Genomic DNA, 1,019 nt, shown 5'->3' on the forward strand with positions numbered 1-1,019 from the left:
AGGGATAGAAATCCTTGAACCTTTGGACTAAGACAGAATTTGCCTAACTAACAAAGAAAGATGGCAGCAAGAAGACTATAGAAATTAATAAAGGAAAGAAAAAAACACATTGTTTAAGCACTTATATTCCAAGTATTATTCTGAACATTGGTAAAATATGTACAAAATACAGACATTTCTTACCCTAAAAAAAGCCAGCATTTTATAAAGAGAAATAATCCACAAAGTAGATTTGTGGCTAGGGACAGGGTCAATTTTTTTTGCACTAAATATAGTGACTTTATTGATGGTACACAATATATAACTATAGCCTCCCCCCTCACCCTACCCCTGCCTCCTACAGGGGTGTTTTGGGACAAGGATATGAATGGGTCAAGGGATCTCTATTATAGGAACATAAGTTAGGAATGTGAGTTCCCCAGTGGTGCAATTCCTTTTCTTTTGGCTGGGCTTGAAGAACCATGGCTTTCCACTCTACTCCTTACAGGCCATGTAGACTTCACTATTTGATTGCTATAACCATTTTCATTCTCATATCAGAAAATGAGCTTGACAAAAAGGTCATTGAGGGCAATACTAGGGCAAGTATCAATGTTAGAAGAGTGGTATTGTTAAAATCACAGGCTACAGCCTGGTACTCTGTGTAGCCCAAGATGCTCTTCAAGGATCCTCCTGCTGCTTGCTTCACCATTTTATTAATATCATCACATTTGGCAGGTGTCTCCAGATGGCAGGTCAAGGAAGGCCATACCTGTGAGTTCTCCATTCAATTCAGGTATGATCTTCTTACAGCCTTAGCAGTACCAGTGGATACAGGGATAATGTTTTGGTCAGCACCATGCCCATCATGACACAGCTTATCTTCTGGGTAACAGTAATGGCATGAACTATAATCATCAGTCCTTCCACAATGCCAAAGTTATCATGAATGATGTTGGGTGAGGGGGCCAAGTTGGGCAAGGAGGCATTGCTGATAACCTTAGGGAAATTATCACATTTCTTATGGTTCATTCCCATCA

General features: G+C 39.8%; 1 pseudogene; it reads right to left on the reverse strand.

Annotated features, from left to right (window-relative positions):
- Window positions 1-474: 474 nt before the first annotated feature.
- The window catches only part of LOC127562847 (glyceraldehyde-3-phosphate dehydrogenase-like), a 922-nt pseudogene continuing 377 nt past the window's right edge, over window positions 475-1,019 (reverse strand).

Source organism: Antechinus flavipes, chromosome 1 (genome assembly GCF_016432865.1).
Source record: "Antechinus flavipes isolate AdamAnt ecotype Samford, QLD, Australia chromosome 1, AdamAnt_v2, whole genome shotgun sequence".
Taxonomy (NCBI): domain Eukaryota; kingdom Metazoa; phylum Chordata; class Mammalia; order Dasyuromorphia; family Dasyuridae; genus Antechinus; species Antechinus flavipes.